General features: G+C 39.8%; 1 long non-coding RNA gene across 1 annotated transcript; it reads left to right on the forward strand.

The window, feature by feature from the left end:
- The first annotated feature begins 9961 nt into the window (after nucleotides 1-9961).
- Nucleotides 9962-13078, forward strand: LOC145790918 (uncharacterized). Its single transcript, XR_014330295.1, has 2 exons — nucleotides 9962-11032; nucleotides 12821-13078. It is a non-coding gene; the product is annotated as an uncharacterized LOC145790918 (long non-coding RNA).
- The last annotated feature ends 6235 nt before the right edge of the window (nucleotides 13079-19313 follow it).

The raw sequence follows: 19313 nt of genomic DNA on the forward strand, positions 1-19313 counted from the left end.
GTGGTGTTCCCAAGGTGGTCTCCAAGGTCTTTGCAAATTTTGGTGATGATTGGAGTCCCCGGGACCCGAGAAAGTACAAGGAAAGTGCATTTTTCGTTGCGAAATCCCTCCGCGGGAACTTCAACTCCAACTTTCGATGCGTGTCTCATCGTTACTTGTCAAAAAACGAGGTGTATCCTTTTTTGAATATGTTGCGACCCCTCCGGGAGGTAAACCGGAGGTCGCGATTGAGTCGCCCTCGTCAAGAACTGGTACTTCTTTGCTCATTGTTTTGTGACAAACATACATTCGGGTCTGCACTTATCCTGCATTGTTATGCACGTCACTTGCATTCTCATGCACACCACTCGCACTGTTGTGCATGTTTCACAGGTATTGTCATACCCTCATGCTTGACTTGCGTTGTCACGCGCGTTCCTTCTCGCATGGCAATGCACTCACCTATCGGCACCACGTTTGTCTGCATTTGATAGAGCGTTGAACATATGTTGCTAACTATGTTGTGCTTGTTAAGCTTCCCTCTCTTGCAGGCACGATATTGTATGTACGGTTCATTTGAGGCTGGTGCGACCAGACGAGCCGCACAGGTATTGTATCTTCTCCGTACGAGACGTGACGAGAATTGAATAATTCTCCGCATTCTTAACTGCATGAAATGTAGTTGTTGCTTTGCATTCTTGCCTAAAACTGTTGCATCTATTGTGAATATGTGCTTCGTTACAGCTCGCTGCATTTGCGTGATCATGAGGTACCTTCGGCTTCTTGCTTTGTCAGTCGCATTTTGCCCCCTGCCTGCGGGCACGCCTACGGGCACGTCTCTGTTTATCTCGCCCGTTGTCTAAGTCTTCGGCCTTGTCAAAAATGGGTCGTCTCTGGGCTTTGACACTCACTCTCGTCACTTCTTGACTTCTGAGTTCTGTCAAGGAGAGGCAACTGTAGACACCCCATTTTTGACCGATCTTAAGACTCAGACGTCACCGATTGAGCGCTCGGTGATATTGCATATTGTGCTTGTTCTGAGGTTTCAAAGTCTCGGTTGCGAGCCTTGCCTCCAGACTTTCGGACTCTTTTGTACTTTGCCTCGGTTTACGAACCAAGTCCCGTTTCCTCCATTTTCTCTTCCCGAAGGGAGGGAGAGGTCTCGTAGACCATCTCTCAGTGGCCGTAGGCTGCGTTTTGTGGTCGTAGGCCATTTTTCCCGTTTAGATCCCGGTTTTCGATTTTTTGGAGCCGTCGACCGTGTGCGTCGGTTCGGGACCGCTTAATCACCTCCGTTTGCTCTGGATTTTGGCACATACCTTGTTTCCTCCCTTTTGAGGGACACTGTGGCCCGAGAGACCAACTTCGTGGTCGAACGCCACCTCCGGTGCCTAATAGTCAGTTTTCGGGGCCCCAGGCCGCGCGTTTTGGCCCCCGAACCTCTGTTTTGCATCCGTCTTGGCCCATTTTTGGCAGAGGCCTTATTTTCATGGTTAGGAAGGTGGTGGTATGGTGGGAGGCCACCTTTTCCCCTGAAAAACCAGCTTTCTCCATTTTTTCTCTCCTCTAGTCGATTTTTCTTGCAGAAAGCTGGTTTTTCTTACTTTTGAGCCACAATTTCTGGTTTTTCACACCACCATTATGTTGTGCTCATCTGGGAGGCCACCAATATGGGTAGGCCGACCAGTAATTCCTCTTGACCCTTTTGAACCCCTCTAAAAAGCTATTTTTTTCTCTCTCCTGGGTCACATTTTCTGATTTTTCACCACATGGCTGTGTTCTACTCATCTGGGAGGCCACCTTTCTGGGTAGGCCGACCTGCAATTTTGCTTGAACCTCTTGACCCCTTGTCGGCCAACCAGGGAAGGTGGTCGGCCGACCACCCTGACCCTTTTGAACTGGTCAGCCAGTTTTGTCTCTCTGAGTGTGTTCCAGCTGTGCCAGCTGTTTTACACTTGACCCACTGTCCGAGGGTTTTGTCCTTGTTTTGGCCCTTTTAAGTTGGTTTTCACCCCTTTGCTTGGCTTCAAAGAGGAATTGGCCCCTTTGGTCAAGCTTCTTGAGGAAGCTTGACCCTTTTGGTCTAGCTTCTTCAAGAAGCTTGACCCCTTTGGTCAAGCTTCCTTTAGAAGCTTTGAGCCTCTCTTTTAGCTTCTCCAAGAAGCCATGGCCTCCTCCCTCTATATAATCAACCCTTCACCTCCATTTTCAAAGGTTAGAAGCTTTTGGCTGGAAATATACATACAACCCTTTATCTCTATACTTCAAGCCTCAAAACACACATATTCTTGGCCATTTCACCCTACACCTCTTAGCCTACCGCATTCCTCATTCATTTCAGCACCTTGGAGGTCATTTACAGAGGTTAAAAGCTCACCAACTTGGTCCAAAAGCTGCTGGAGGTCGGCTCTACAAGGGTAAGTCTTCATTTCCGTTTTTCTAGCCTTATTTTACTTCATTACTTAGCCCCATTTGCAAGCATTTCCGGGCCTCGACCTAAACTGTAAAGTGTCTTAGTTTGAGCTTCTCTTCAACTTTGTTTAAGGGCACTTTGCTGTTTGAGGTCATCTACTTCCCCTTACCCTCTGTCTCTTCTTTAGGGCTTTTTTTGCATCATATTTTAGCCTTACTTGTGAACATTTTTGAGATTTGTCATAAACTGAAAAAGATCTTGTTTTAATCTCCTCTTCAAGTTTGGTTAAGGTATCTTTTCTGTTTAGGGTAATCTTCCCCCTATGCATGCTTCATCTCTTCATGATTAGGGCTATGCATTAGAGCACTTGCATTGGCCATGGTTTGGCCTCTTAGCCACTTAGATTCATTTTTGAGAGCCAAAATCAGAGGGGAGTGACCCCCTCTCTCCTTGTCTTGTTTGGTGGTTTTGTTGGCCTTCCAAAGGGACCCCTTTTTGCATGCTTTGAAGTCATGTTCTAGGCCTCATTCTGAGGGTTTTGAGGTCTGCCTTAGCTCTGTCCAAGGCCCTTTTGGCCATATTTTGTCCCTCATGCATGTATGGAACAACCCTCCTCAAGGCCTTTCAAGAGGACCTTTCATTGTATGCTTTATTGATCAATTTTAGGCCATTTTTGGTGAGTTTTAGGGCTGTCATATTTGATTTCCAGAGTTAGTTTTGCTATGCTAAGTGTCCATCATATATGTGTTGAGTAACCCCTTGCATGCCCTTTCAAAGGAGCTCTTCATTTTCGCACATGTTGGCTGCATTTCAGTGGTTATTTGGGTATATTTTGTCATGTTTTATTCACTGTTTTTGGCTGGTTTGATGATTTCTCATACGCCTCATATACATGCCATGTAAACCATGTTTGCTAGCCAAATTTGCATGCTATTTTAGTCCATCATGTTAGCACTTTTTGGCCATGCTTTAAACTAGAAATGTGCATGTTTTGGGACTGCCTTGGCTCTGTCTTTGTACTTCATGGCCAAATAATGCTTGCTTTGCATAGTTATAATTCAATACATGTGCCTAGCTTTGAGTTTCGGGGCTTATTTCATGCATCGGGTACCATATTTCCATGTTTCAGGACCATTTAGCATCATGTTTCGGTGCTGGAAATTACATGTTTGTATGCCATCTTTCATCCCTTGCCATGCTTTGGTAGAGTGGCATTTTATGCCTGAGGTTCGGTCCCTGGTATGCGTGCATGTGTGCACGCATTTTGGTTGTCTCTTTTCCATCTCATGGCCACTGATGTGAGTGTGGTTGAGGTCCATTCATGTTGGTGTAAGTCCATCGTGCATTGTGTATGTCATTTTGGTCCATAGCATTGCGTATGCTAGATTGCATGTTAGAGCATCGTGTATGCCATGTCACATCGAGCATTGTGTATGCCATTTCATAGCATCGCGTATGCTAGGTTGTATGTTAATCGCATTGTGTATGCCATCTCATTTGCATCATGTTTGGGATAGGAGTTAGCCCAAGCACGGGAAACGAGGTATGTTTCGTACTCCAAGTGACGGAACGTGTCTCAATTCCCTGTCGCCGACATTCCGGATTACCTATTATGGAGTTTAGGTCTTGTTGTGTTTTCATATGCATTTATTTCAATTCGACTCCTCGGCCATCATGCATCGATATGCATGATTGGTGGCACGAGGATCGAGGACTACACTCCCTGAAGAGTAGTCATGCATACATATGTGAAAGTACTTTGCCATGCCCCTTTGTTGCTCTCTATTGCAGTAAATCAAAAATCAACGACCTTCTGGAGCATTGCGCAATATTCCAAGAACAATTGCAAACAGAAGCAAACTAGGGCATCGTAATGGATTTCTGCGCAAGGCAACTCAAGCATGCATCATTCATCATTTGAAACAGAGCTGAGGTGGTTCATGGATTTGCGTGCTAATTTACCTGCTTTTCTAGATTAATTTGTTAATTAATTAGGATTTTGTATTTATTCAGACTGTACTATTTATTCGGACTGTATATTATTTATTCGGACCCTCCGAGCGAGAGCACAATTGTAATAAGTGTGCGTGCGTGTGTGTGATGTATGTCTTCCAACCCCACGTCTTTCTCCCTTTTATTTACCAGCTTATGATGGTTAGATTAGGGCATGTTTCAATTAACATACAGCATGATAGCATGTTTGCATTCATTCATCTGTTTTGCATGCACCAGGCTCGGCGCATCATACTAACTGCATTTGTATTTCAATTCCGAGTTGAATACTTGTTAGTTGTAGCATTTCACATGACATCTTTAGAATAGCCGAGCCTATCTTAGTTGCATTTTGCATGTGTTGCATTAGGCATTTCTGTACAGTTAGGACCATGCATGGATTTCTAATTAGCTTCTGTTTTGGCTTGGAGTACTCGGTAAGTGGTTATGTTTTATCATTCTTGCACGCGTGAGTGACTGCCATGATAGCATGCTTTACCATGAGGCTATTTGCTTATATGATATAACTGCCCGAATGCCTGTGGGTGAAGGTTGGGTTATTTGAATTGGAATAATGCATTGACTGTGAGTTTTAAGCCCACTAGATAGTGACAAAACCATCTTTTCTAAGCCCACCCGAGGGTGGCAAAATCTGCATTTCAAGCCTACTTACGAGTAGCAAACCGCTTTCAAAAACCAAAATGAAATGTTTTGTTCCAATTCAGGCGATCCAGTCTATACTTGTATGCTGTGCGCATCACATGGTAAATCTAGGCTAATAACCGGAATAAGAACGTATAATGTTTTCAAAACTAGATATCATGGTTAGTAGAGGCCGATCTTTGATCGGGCGAGCAGGGGTGTTCACTATCACGACCCAAACCCGCCCCTATGGGTTTAGCACCATAACTGGCCAGTAATCCGAGATTACCGAAGGCCTGCTTAACAGTAATACAGTAATACAGAGTACAGGGGCTGACAGAAGACAATACAATAAATAAACAATGTCCAATGAGCTGTGATAATCTGTATACAAAAAGACTTTTTATTCAAATATATACAGTCAGACAAAACAGTATGTACATATATACAATCATTCAGTTCAGGGACCTAATCCCTCTTAAACAGTACAGTACAGTACAGTAAACAAAACGGTTACAGAGACAGAAAGGGGAACTAAAACACCCCTAAGCCATAACTTGGCAGGTTCAAAACCTTGCATTGAGGCACATAGGTTGGCTTGACAAAACTGGAGTTTACCCCGATACTCCTAGCTGCGATCTGGTGCCTGTACACCTACATATATATAAGCAGTGAGCTAAAGCACATTGAATAACACAATGCGTAAAGGGGTTAAGAATGAATGTCCTTACAGTAATGAAAACAGTTCATTAAATCAATATTTCAGTCGTTCAGTCAGTACAGTCATATGTGGTACATCCATTAGCATAACGGTACAGTACAGTAAACAGTAGGTCTTAAAAGACCGAGCAGTAAATGATGGCCATCAATCAATAAACAGTAGTGGTTCCAACAAGGGAATTGACAGAGATCTCTGTAACAGTAACAGTAAACAGTAGTTGCTAAGGATGCCACAATACAGTTCAGAATATAGGACATACATTCATTCAGTTAACAGTATCAATTCAGAAAGCAGTACAGTTCAATTGTTCAGAAGATAATCATTTTGAACATATCTTTACACAGTTGTTACTCACAGAGTTCTGGGCTACAGTAAAGCTAGAGCGCGTCCCCAGTCGCCAACCTTACACAGTTATAGATTGAACACACACTAAGCTACACAGTTGGGAAAGATAACAACTTAATCCCTAATTTGCCTCGGTGTGGTTCTACATCTATATCCTCAATAAGATGTCTTAAACTAGGCCTAAGAATGCCTAGAATGAGATGAGGATGCAAAGATGCACTTGAAAAACATTTTTCAGAATTTCAGAAAACAGGGGTCACGCTCGAGCGTAGGTTACTCTGCTCGAGCGGACATGCAGACAAAGATTTCCGCTCGAGCGTAGACTTACCCACTCGAGCGTTCTGCAAAACAGTCAAAAGTGCTGGATAGGAGAAAATCACGCTCAATTGGGCGCTCGACACCCGCTCGAGCATGAGACACATTGTCCCGCTCGAGCGTCAATTATTTCGCTCGAGTAGACTTCAAAACAGAACAAAAATGCTGGGAGCACGATTTCCACGCTTGAGCGCCAGTCACCACGCTCGAGCGTGAGTCCAAATTTTGGAAATTCCAGATTTGAACCTCAAGCTCAAAACCAAGTTTTAAACCATAAATTCCGATCCTCTTGGGCCAATTTTTCAGAAAACACATCAAAACTCATACTTTAACATGATTCAAAGCTCAATTTGTAAAATCAAAGCCCAAGGGTGTTTCAAATAAATCTAATTCAAACCAATTTCCATGAATATGAAGAACATGCAAACATGCATGAATTAAAACCATTTCAAAGCTTCAATTTGATGCTCTAAGGAGCCAATTGTTCCAAAAACAAGATGAAAACATGAACTTAACATAACCATGAGCATGCATGAGACAATTCTCCATGGAATCAACTCAAATTCAACAATTCAAACATGCATGCATGGAATAAGCTCCAATTCAACATTAATGAACCAATTCTTGACTTAACTCTTTCAACTACCATGATCCATGCTAGAAGGAACTTAAATACACAATAAGAAGGATGAAATTCATACCTAGGTTCCTCAATTACAAGTCTAGAGGCTCAATTATGCACTTAAGCTTTCAATTCTTCAAGATTCAAGCCAAATCTCTATGTTGAATTCACTATTCTTACTATCACTCTCTCTTGGTCGGCTAGCAAGGGCAAGGGGCTGAGGAAATGTTTTTGTTTAAGTGAAATAAGGCTCAAAGATGTCCTAGGTAGTGGCCACTAAGGATGGCAAAATTGTGAATAAGTGTAACAATGCAATTTATCAATATTTAATCTAATTTAATCATACCAAATCAGTTTTCAGATAAATATGCTATAAATTCACATAAATCACGATGATCATAAAACACTAATCGGTTTTCCAGTTCGGCCACCGATAAGGCCTTCAATTAGTAGTTTAAACACAAAGACACGAACAGATAATCAAATAACCAAACAGATAGAATTACAATAAAACAGGCATACTCAGTCAATTTAGTTTCAATTTCAGCCAGTCAGTTCAGTAGTTTATTCAGTTCACTTATCAGTCATAATCAGTTTCAGTTTAACGGTAATCAGTGGTTATTCAGTAAACAGTGACGAGGGTTGTTATAGTCTCCCCTCCTTAAAAAGAGTTTAGTCCTCTAAACTCGAGTTACCTTCATTCTGGAGGAAAATAGGGTTCAGTGGAAACAGTTCAGGATATTTTTTAGCCATGTCATCTTCCCTCTCCTAAATGGCATACACGCCACCGTGGTTTTGCCAGTCAACTTTCACTAATGGGATCTCTTTGTTTCTCAATTTCTTGATTCGTCTGTTTACAATCTGAATAGGCCGTTCCTCGTAAGTGTAGTTATCACTCAGCACTACACGAGTAGGCTCTATCACATGGAAAGGATCCCGGAGGTAGTCCCTCAACATAGAAATGTGGAAGACGTTGTGCATATGCTCCATTTCAGGAGGAAGGGCAACTTGATACGCCACCAGATTGATTTTCTCAATAATCTCATATGGTCCGACGTATCTCGGCGCTAACTTGCCTTTGACTCCAAAACGAGTCTGGCCTTTCATCGGTGTCACTTTCACAAACACGTGATCACCCACTTCATATTCTCTATCCCGTCTTCTGACATCAGCATAACTTTTATGTCTGCTCTGTGCGGTTTTCAGTCTCTGTTGTATCAGTTTCACTTTCTCAGTTGTTTCGTATACAATCTCGGGTCCAAGCAAAGGCCCATCTCCAACTTCTGCCCAGCAAATCGGAGATCTACATTTTCTGCCATACAATGCCTCGAAAGGCGCCATACCAATACTTGAATGATAGCTGTTGTTGTAGGCGAATTCAGCCAATGGCAAATGGCTTTCCCAGTTTCCCTGAAAATCAAGGACACATATTCTCAGTAAATCCTCCAGAGTCTAGATGGTCCTTTCTGACTGGCCATCGGTTTGAGGATGATAAGCACTACTTAGTCTCAATTCGGTACCCAATGCAGTCTGTAAGCTTTGCCAAAATCTCGATGTAAACTTCGAATCCCTATCAGAAACAATGGACACAGGCACTCCATGCAGTCTAACAATTTCATCAATATAGAGTATAGCCAATTTGTCCGCATTATAAATTGTCTTAACAGGTAAGAAGTGAGCAGATTTAGTCAGTCTATCAATGATAACCCAAATTGAGTCCATACCTTTACTGGAGCGAGGCAATCCCACAATAAAATCCATGGTGATATGCTCCCATTTCCACTCTGGTATCGGTAAGGGCTGCAATAAGCCTGCGGGTCGTTGATGTTCGGCTTTTACTTGTTGGCAATGAAGACATTTCGATACAAAGTCAGCAATTTCTTTCTTCATTCCTGGCTACCAGAAATTCAGTTTCAGATCTTGATACATTTTTATATTCCCTGGATGGATAGAAAATTTTGAATTGTGGCCCTCTTGCAGAACTCTTATTTTCAATTCAGTATCATTCGGTACACACAGTCTTTCTTGAAATTTCAGTACATTACTTTCAAATTTGAAACCCGGTCTTGGTCTAGTTTCCCTTTCTTCGATGATCTTCTTCAAGAAGTCATCCAGTTGCTGTTTCTCTTTAATCTCTTCAATCAATGCCGGTTGAGCAGAAATAGCAACTAAGGTTCCACCTTGTTCTCGTAAAACAATTTCAATTTCAGATTTTTCAAGGTCACAAAGCAATTCTTTCTGCCCGGTAAGCAAACAGGCTAAATTTCCAGTCGATTTCCGACTCAGTGCATCGGCAACGGTATTGGCTTTTCCCGGATGGTACAAAATCTGTAGGTCATAATCTTTAATCAGCTATAGCCATCTCCGCTGTCTCATGTTCAGTTCTTTCTGTGTGAAAAAATATTTCAGACTCTTATGGTCGGTATATACTTCACATGTCGCCCTATACAGATAGTGACGCCAGATTTTCAGTGCAAATACTACTGCAGTGTGAAACCCCGTATTTTTATATAATAAAAATAATATGTATATTTTGAATTTTCTTAAATAATTATTCACAATATTTTGAATTTAATAGTCTGTATATTTTTATACTGAAAATTTATTCAAAATAAAATAAAATAAAATATTTTTGACTTTATATTATTACTCAATATTAATTTCTGAACCGTATGATATTTTTATTATATTTTTCTCTATATTTTTTTGGTAATCAAATTACACTGAAACCTTATATTTTCTGTACTAAAACCCAATAAAAAACCATGGGTTTGCTACCCCAGGTTTTCTTGCATTGCACCTTCAACGTGTAATCATCCTATGTATCAAAAGACAACGTGGTGAACATGCTGACCAAGTGTTCAATTTCTTCTTCTTTTTTATTTATTTATTTATTTTCATTTTCTTTTATCTTCTTCATTTTGCTTCTCTTCCAATTGGATAGCTCTCTCTCTATCCGTTTCATCTCTCTCTCTCTCCATCCATCTCTCATTCTCAAAACTCTCTTTCTCCTTTATCTATGTTTTTCCTCCTTCCCCAACCTCCATAGCCATGGCCTCAACCCACACTATCACCAACCCGCGAACTTCACCACCATTGGCGCACCGTCGGACCGGCACCACCACCATCACCTATTTCTATTATCATCTAGAACCACCATCCACAAAGTGTTGTAGGTGAAGAAAGAGAAGAAGAAAGAAGATGGAGGAGAAAGAAACAAAGTTAGAGAAATTTATTTTGAAGTTCAAAAGTTGGTTTTCGGCTTACTTTCGGCATGCCAAAACCATCCATTCTGGGAAGAAGTGAGACAAATAGGCCATGTAAGATGAAGTACGAAGTAAGTTGAAGAGATTGGCGAAAGAATGAAGTAAAACCGTTAAGAATTAAGAAAGTTATGGGGTCCGAAAGATGGTTCGAAAAAAATGTCCGAGACGGTAGGAAAATAATCTTATTTTTGGTCAAATTTTGGAGATCCGACGGCATGAAAAAAGAGACGGAACGAGGCGTGTGAGTAGTGAACCAAAAATTAGGCCGTGAGGTGAATCCAATGACAGAAAAATAAGATAAAACGGAGTTACGATGAAGAAGATACAAGCATTTGAACCGGTGACATTGAAACTAAAATTCTAGGTCTCTCTGTCGTGCATGCTGTGGCTATGGGAGAAGATGAACTAAATTTTTATCCAGTGTTTCTTGGCTCATGGTGCTACGGTGCATCCTAGCACATTTAGGTTAATCGAGTGGTCCTATGACTTTGGGGATGACCACCCCTAGGTTTTTCGACGTGTAGAATCCATTTCTGGGGTTAGATCTTTCAAATTCTAAGTCTAAGATGATGATCAACAACTAAAGGTTCTAAGAGAATCCAATGAAAGATCAACGGTGAGATCGTGTCCGATTAATGTGAAATTTCAGCAAGACGATCATGGAGTCAGGACGGTCATATCTTACGATCAGAATCATAAATCAAATTCGGACGATAAACCGTTAGCAACCTAACATTGTAAGAAAACCTTCTCAACCCTCTCATTTTTTTTATATATTTGAAAATTTCAAATTATATACATATGATAAAATGTCTAAACTTGTAGATATAATTTTATTTATAATTGTATGAAAATTTATGATGGTACATCAAATTTGGACTTGCATGTGTAGTTTATGCCATTAAAAAGATGATTGAAGATGTTATTTGGCCCTTTAAATCTACCAGAAGGTTGTACTAATTTTTAGACAATTTTATACTCAAAATTTGAAGATACTTTCTTCTAAAAAGTTGTTGATAATGATGTCTAGTTCATCCACAAAAGTTTTCAACAATTATTGAGTTTTGTACGAATTTATACATATTTTTAACCAAATCTGGAGCTATAGACAGATTTTATTATGTGTTTGAAAAATCATTAAAAATTTTATATTAAACCAAATCTGGTAATTTCTAAGCAAAAAATGAAATTTGAGAAGTCTAGGTTCATAATAAATTTTTAGATCATGGAATTTATTTATAAAATTTAAGTATGGAATTAATTTAAGGAAATGTGATAAATCTGTGTCATAAAATTTCTGGGAATTTTACAGAATTATTTATAACTCATTTTTGGGAATTTATTTCTGAAAAATGACCCAAATATATTTATTGAATATCCTGTACATTTTCACGAATTTTAGAAATGTATAAATAATTTATTTATAATTTTTATTATCTAAGGTATAACCTAAAAATTTCTAGACAGGTTTAAGATCATGACCTCAATTTTTATTCGGATAAAAATCAGTTATTGTGTTGGTCCAATTCATCAAATATAGTAAATTAGTAATCCATGTATGGGTGTATTGTTGTTTATTTAATATTGTGGTAGTCTAATCTTGTAAATTAAAAATCCATGCACGTGTGACTTTGGTTTATTTTCTCTGTATCTAAATTATTATTTCATACCATGGTTTAAATAAATTGTTTATTTAAATGCTGTACATTTGTTTATTATTGTGTGATATGTGTAATATTTTATGTTGAGAATTTTAATGAGTTGGTATAACATCAATTGTGATAAAAAAAAAAATTGGAATTATTTGTGAGTAATATCAAAATTAACTGAAATGATTAACGGCATATACAAAGTTAACAATTGACGGTTAATACTAGATGTTCAGAGTGAGTCTTGGTTTTAAAGAGTGTACGAAATTAAGGGTTGACGGTTAATACCGGTTGTTCAGGGTGAGTTCTGATTTTAAAGAGTGTATGAAATCAAGGGATTGACGGTTAATACCGGTTGTTCAGGGTGAGCCCTGGTTTTGAGAATTCTCACGTAAATTGTGTTGCGAAACTCTAAGATGGCACGGGACTTATTTGAACCATTTTCGGTATTTGGTTTTGGAATAAGGGTGGATGTGCTGGTGGCACACAGGGAGGTTACGTACCCCTGGCAGACCGTTTCCTTGGGGCAGACCACGGATGCTACTACTTGGGTATATAACTCCGGACGTGGGCATCCCTAGTAGTTACGGTTGGTAACACTAAAATATTTGACCAAGGGAGGGTTTCAAATTAACCGTTGCCATGCTTAGTGGTTGGTAAGTTAAATCTCTTTGGTGAGATTTCGAGTGTCACCTAATTTATTAAAATTATTGAAATTATTTTAATGGTTGTAATTTATGCTTACAATTATATTGTTATCTCATGTTTATAATCTCATTATTTTTCTCTTAAAAAGAATGGTAGGTTGGTTATGTTTTCTTACTGTGTTGCAAAACTCATGGCATATATTTTTGTTGCCCTGGCGTTTTATGCCAGGTCTTGGCGAGAAAATAATTGAAGCTGAAATGGAGTCGACGCTAACGTAGATCTTTGGCTAACCTGAAACCCCGAGTAGAGCCGAATAAATTATATTATTTTATATAATAGCTATTAAGGACTTTATAATTTCATTTGATGTTGTATTTGGATAATTTTAAGTTTTTATCTATTGTTATTTGGACATTTGGTTATGTATGAGAGTTGGATTACCCTGTTAAGATGTCAACTTTTTAGTTTATTAAGTCATTTTGTTTATTTAATTTCCCTTGATACTTCAAAAAAAAAAAAAATTGGGGCGTCACATGCAGCAAGTTCCAGATCATGGGTCGGGTAATTCTTTTCGTGCGGTCTCAGTTGTCGGGAAGCATAAGCAATAACTCTCCCATTCTGCGTTAAAACACATCCCAAACCCTTATGAGAAGCATCACTAAATACAGTATAACCGTCCGTACCTGAAGGTAGGGTAAGAACCGGTGCAGTTACAAGTCGAATTTTCAATTCTAGGAAAGCAGATTCCCTTTGGTTAGTCCAGTCAAACGATATCCTCTTCTGAGTTAACTGAGTCAACGGTAAGGCAATTTTGGAGAAATCTTTGACAAATCATCTGTAATATCCGGCTAGTCCCAAAAAGTTTCGGACTTCTGTCACATTTGTTGGTCTAGGCCAGTTTACTACAGCTTCAATTTTCTGTGGATCAACGGAAATTCCATCTTTGCTAACAACATGCCCCAAAAACATAACATGATCAAGCCAAAATTCACATTTAGACAGTTTAGCATAAAGTTTCTGTTCTCTTAAGGTCTGTAGGGCAAGTCTCAGATGATGTTCATGTTCTTCTATACTTTTGGAGTAAATCAGTATGTCATCAATGAATACTACAATAAAGTCATCAAGGTATGGTTTAAAGATTCTGTTCATGAGGTCCATAAATGCAACAGGTGCATTGGTAACTCCGAAAGGCATAACTAAAAATTCATAATGTCCATACCTCGTTCGAAAAGCAGTTTTGTCAATGTCCTCTGATTTAACTTTCAACTGATGGTATCCTGATCTGAGGTCGATTTTAGAGAACACTTGAGCACCCTGTAACTGATCAAATAAGTCATCAATACGTGGCAATGGGTATTTATTTTTCACAGTTACCTTGTTCAGTTCACGGTAGTCAATACACAGTCTCAGTGAGCCGTCTTTCTTTTTCACAAATAAAACAGGAGCGCCCCATGGCGAAGTACTAGGCCTGATAAACTTCTTATCCAGTAGTTCTTGCAGTTGCACTTTCAATTCTTTCAATTCAGTTGGAGCCATTCGGTAAGGAGCTTTAGATACTGGCTGTGTTCCCGGAATCACATCAACGGTAAATTCAATCTCTCTGTTAGCCAAATCCCCTGGCAGATTATCTGGGAAAACATCTGGGAATTCTCTGATTATAGGAATACTGTTCACGTTAGCATTTTCATCAGTAGATACAGTCAATACAGAACACAGATATCCCTTACACCCCTTTCTAATCAATTTAACAGCTTTCACAGATGAAATCAAATACGGAGGAGGTACTACTCCAACCCCATTAAACACAAATTTGGGTAAACCCGGTGGACGGAAAACTACTTGTTTCGTTACACAGTCTATGGTAGCATGGTATTTCGCTAACCAGTCCATTCCCAATATTACGTCAAAATGATCAATGTTCAGAGGCAGTAAGTCAATAAACAAATGTGCATCTCCAACAATAATTTCACAAGCAGGGTACATATATGCACAGGTCATAGATTCCCCAATGGGTGATGATACAGCTAACAGATAATTCATGGGTTATAATGGTCTATTTAGTTTTCGCGAAAAAGCATGCGACACATACGAACGCGTAGACCCCGAATCAATCAGTACGTAAGCACTTTGAGTACAAATAGAGAGAATACTTGACACAACGGTCTCGGTATTCTGCACGTCTCCCGGTACTAGGGCGAACACTCGGCCCTGCCTCGTGGGCTCTTTCCCGATAGCTTTGGGGTTCAGTTTTGGTGCAACAGTTGATGCTGCCACGCTTGGTGTAGCTTTACTATTGGCTTGCGGAGCAGAGGGGCAGTCTTTAACCATGTGGCCCACCTTGCCACACCTGTAGCAGGCTCCAGATATTTTATAACAGACCCTTTTGTGCTTCTTGCCACACTCAGAACAGGGTGGTATGAAACCACTTCCTTGGCTGGGGCTAGTTGTTGACCCCGTATTCTGTTTCTTATTCAATGGGTTATGCTTGCCTTTCTTGAATTTAAAACCCTGCCTTTTACCACGCCATTCATATGTTGGTGTTTCAGTTTTCAGTGCCTCGATGTTCGATTCAGCCATCAAGGCTCGGTCAAGAACATTTACATAGTTCGGTAGCTTCAAAACATTAATTCTGTCGAGTATTGCAACATTAAGGCCGCCTTCAAACTTTCTGGCCTTCTTATAATCAGTGTCCACCATATGTGGTGCATAACGGGCAAGTTCAGTAAATTTTGTCTCATATTCAGCCACCGACATGGTGCCTTGTTTCAGTTGTTCAAACTCAGTCACCTTTCTATCCCTAACACACTGAGGGAAATACTTCTCGAAGAAGGCTCCTTTGAATTGAGCCCAAGTCATAACAGTATTTTCATTACGGATAAGCATCCACCACCTTCTAGCTTCTTCCTACAGAGTAAAGGTGGCCAATAGCACTTTATGTGCTTCAGAGCACGGAAAAACCTCAAACAATTTTTCAGTCTCAAGAACCCATGCTTCAGCCTTTAACGGTTCAAGGCCTCCCTGAAAGGATAGCGGTTTCATTTTGCTGAACTTGTGGGTGAGAGCAATTATGTCCCCATCATTAACATTAGCATTCTGTTTCGGTTGTATCGGAGGATGAGGAGGTGGTGGCTGCTGATTCTGTTGTTGATCCAGTCTTTCAGTTATTAATTCTATCATTCTTTCCAGTCTTGCCATTCTTGCCTCAGAGGATGAGGTTTCAGATTCATTTGCAGTTCTCGTATTATCCATTTCACTATAGGCAGTTATAACAGTTATCAACATAGGCAGTCATTTATTTAAACAGATTAACACATTAGCATATATTCAGTCATGTCATAGCCACACACTTATCATGCTCATGTAATGCCCTAATCGCTTTTCTAGGACATCCTATAGCTCATTTGGACACGTATGTGCGGTATAACTCATGGTAAGTATCGCTCTGATACCACTCTGTCACGACCCAAACCCGCTCCTATGGGTTTAGCACCGTAACCGGCTAGTAATCCGAGATTACAGAAGGCCTGCTTAACAGTAATACAGAGTACAGGGGCTGGCGGAAGCCAATATAGTAAATAAACAATGTCCAATGAGCTGTGATAATCTGTATGCAAAAAGACTTTTCATTGAAATATATACAGTCAGACAAAACAGTATGTACATATATACAATCATTCAGTTCAGGGACCTAATCCCTCTTAAACAGTACAGTACAGTACAGTAAACAAAACGGTTACAGAGACAGAAGGGGGAACTAAAACACCCCTAAGCCATAACTTGGCAGGTTCGGAACCTCGCATTGAGGCACATAGGTTGGCTTGACAAAAATGGAGTTTACCCCGATGCTCCTAGCTGTGGTCTGGTGCCTGTACACCTACATATATATATAAGCAGTGAGCTAAAGCCCTGTGAATAACACAATGCGTAAAGGGGTTAAGAATGAATGTCCTTACAGTAATGAAAACAGTTCATTAAATCAGTGTTTCAGTCGTTCAGTCAGTACAGTCATATGTGGTACATTCATTAGCATAACAGTACAGTAAATAGTAGGTCTTAAAAGACCGAGCAGTAAATGATGGCCATCAATCAGTAAATAGTAGTGATTCCAACAAGGGAACCGACATAAATCTTTGTAACAGTAACAGTAACAGTAAACAGTAATTGCTATGGATACCACAATACAATTCAGAATATAGGACATACATTCATTCAATTAACAGTATCAGTTCAGAAAGTAGTACAGTTCAATTGTTCAGAAGATTATCATTTTGAACATATCTTTACACAGTTATTACTCACAGAATTCTGGGCTACAGTAAAACTAGAGCGCGTCCCCAGTCGCCAACCCTACACAGTTACAGATTGAACACACACTAAGCTACACAGTTGGGAAAGATAACAACTTAATCCCTAATTTGCCTCGGTGTGGTTCTACATCTATATCCTCAATAAGATGTCATAAACTAGGCCTAAGAATGCCTAGAATGAGATGAGGATGGAAAAATGCACTTGAAAAATATTTTTCAGAATTTTCAGAAAACAGGGGTCACGCTCGAGCGTAGGTTACTCCGCTTGAGCGGACATGCAGACAAAGATTTTCGCTCAAGCGTAGACTTACCCGCTCGAGCGTTCTGCAAAATAGTCAAAAGTGTTGGATAGGAGAAAATCACGCTCGATTGGGCGCTCGACACCCACTCGAGCATGAGACACAATGTCCCGCTCGAGCGTCAATTATTTCGCTCGAGCGGACTTCAAAAGAGAACAAAATACTGGGAGCATGATTTCCACGCTTGAGCGCCAGTCACCCCGCTCGAGCGTGAGTCCAAATTCTGGAAATTCCAGATTTGAACCTCAAGCTCAAAACCAAGTTTTAAACCATAAATTCCGATCTTCTTGGGCCAATTTTCCAGAAAATGCATCAAAACTCATACTTTAACATGATTCAAAGCTCAATTTGTAAAATCAAAGCCCAAGGGTGTTTCAAATAAATCCAATTCAAACCAATTTCCATGAATATGAAGAACATGCAAACATGCATGAATTAAAACCATTTCAAAGCTTCAATTTGATGCTCTAAGGAGCCAATTGTTCCAAAAACAAGATGAAAACATGGACTTAACATAACCATGAGCATGCATGAGACAATTCTCCGTGGAATCAACTCAAATTCAACAATTCAAGCATGCATGCATGGAATGAGCTCCAATTCAACATTAATGAACCAATTCTTGACTTAACTCTTTCAACTACCATGATCCATGCTAGAAGGAACTTAAATACACAATAAGAAGGATGAAATTCATACCTAGGTTCCTCAATTACAAGTCTAGAGGCTCAATTATGCACTTAAGCTTTCAATTCTTCAAGATTCAAGCCGAATCTCTATGTTGAATTCACTATTCTTACTATCACTCTCTCTTGGTCGGCTAGCAAGGGCAAGGGGCTGAGGAAATGTTTTTGTTTGAGTGAAATAAGGCTCAAAGATGTCTTAGGTAGTGGCCACTAAGGATGGAAAAATTGTGAATAAGTGTAACAATGCAATTTATCAATATTTGATCTAATTTAATCATACCAAATCAGTTTTTAGATAAATATGCTATAAATTCACATAAATCACGATGATCATAAAACACTAATCGGTTTTCCGGTTCGGCTGCCGATAAGGCCTTCAATTAGCAGTTTAAACACAAAGACACGAACAGATAATCAAATAACCAAACAGATAGAATTACAATAAAACAGGCATACTCAGTCAATTCAGTTTCAATTTCAGTCAGTCAGTTCAGTAGTTTATTCAGTTCACTTATCAATCATAATCAATTTCAGTTTAACGATAATCAGTGGTTATTCGGTAAACAGTGAGGAGGATTGTTACACTCACGAAGTGACCTTCCCCAATCGTACCCAAGTTCCCGAGCTGAGGCAACTTTGGTGATGACGGACACGTGGCCTTAGGTAACGAGTTAGGGTTTCCTAAATTCCTCCAAAATAAATATTTAGGTGGCAACTCTGTATCTGGCAAAACAGTCCATGTTTGGCACTTCTTTCTAAAAAATCTGTTTTCTAAAACGATTTGCCAGATTTGGACTCTTTGATGAGTCATCGGTCTTGTATTGCACTCTGCGAGATTAGATACAGGACCGTGACACAAATTGAGTCCGAACTGTAGTGAGGCCCGAGGGCACGTCTACACTTCAGTTTGGGTAAAGATGAGACTCTTATAGAGCTGATCCTGATCCTATTGGGAGTCCAAGATTAACAGTAATCCTGAGTCCATTGGAGTTAGGCTTCCATTGGGACTAGGATTGAGTTGGCTATAAAAGAGAGGCACCCCCATGGGTCTAAGGTATGTCTTTTTATGCTCAAGCTAGTGAGTTTATCACTATTGATTATCTTTGAGAGATATTGAGTACTGGCTTGATCGTCGGAGTACCCCCAGGTGGCGAACCACCACCGGAGTCATCTCTTTCTGTTGCAGGTTAGTCAGGTGCCATCTATTCTGCCGGTGCTCTCTAGCTGGATACTAAGATTGCAGTGTGGTCAGATTTTCACCCACACAGATCCTATTTTAATGGAAGTGCCTGAAGCTTCTATTTTCACATACTACTTCCTCTCTATATACACACTTAATGAATTTTTCATTTATTATAATTTTATCCTAAAATAGAACTTCCAAAATACTCTTGTTTTCTTTTCCAAAACCATAATCCCTTAACCTTTG

The sequence above is a fragment of the Camellia sinensis genome, chromosome 5 (genome assembly GCF_055761805.1).
Source record: "Camellia sinensis isolate YWXY chromosome 5, ASM5576180v1, whole genome shotgun sequence".
Classification (NCBI taxonomy): Eukaryota; Viridiplantae; Streptophyta; class Magnoliopsida; order Ericales; family Theaceae; genus Camellia; species Camellia sinensis.